The sequence below is a fragment of the Halictus rubicundus genome, unplaced genomic scaffold (genome assembly GCF_050948215.1).
Source record: "Halictus rubicundus isolate RS-2024b unplaced genomic scaffold, iyHalRubi1_principal scaffold0540, whole genome shotgun sequence".
Lineage (NCBI taxonomy): Eukaryota > Metazoa > Arthropoda > Insecta > Hymenoptera > Halictidae > Halictus > Halictus rubicundus.
Window position 1 is genome coordinate 37056 of NW_027489081.1, and position 445 is coordinate 37500.

Consider the following 445-nt stretch of genomic DNA (forward strand, 5'->3'; position numbering starts at 1 on the left):
TTCAAGATATACGTATAAAATTGAGAAACCGAGAACGCAGAGGAGGAGGAGGTATATTTGAAAAGGAATTTGTTCGAGGTTGAATATTTATAGAGAAGAGAAGATATATGTATCTCGTGCAAAAGGTTCTCTGAGAATTTGCACGAGTATAAAATATATATATGATTGGAAGAAAAAGTGTCGTCGACCTGTCTCGAAGAGAGCTGGCGGCGAAGACATTCGAAAAATTGTCGAAGCTCCCTGGTTGATCCTGCCAGTAGTCATATGCTTGTCTCAAAGATTAAGCCATGCATGTCTCAGTACATGCCGCATTAAGGTGAAACCGCGAATGGCTCATTAAATCAGTTATGGTTTCTTAGATCGTACCCACATTTACTTGGATAACTGTGGTAATTCTAGAGCTAATACATGCAAAACAGAGTTCCGACCAGAGATGGTAGGAACG

The 445-nt window shown here is 40.0% G+C and overlaps 1 non-coding gene across 1 annotated transcript in view; it reads left to right on the forward strand.

Moving 5' to 3' along the window:
- The first annotated feature begins 237 nt into the window (after positions 1 to 237).
- LOC143364428 (small subunit ribosomal RNA) overlaps positions 238 to 445 on the forward strand; it is a 1919-nt gene continuing 1711 nt past the window's right edge. The window contains exon 1 of the ribosomal RNA XR_013084117.1: positions 238 to 445. This exon is cut by the window's right edge and continues 1711 nt beyond it. This is a non-coding gene — a ribosomal RNA (small subunit ribosomal RNA).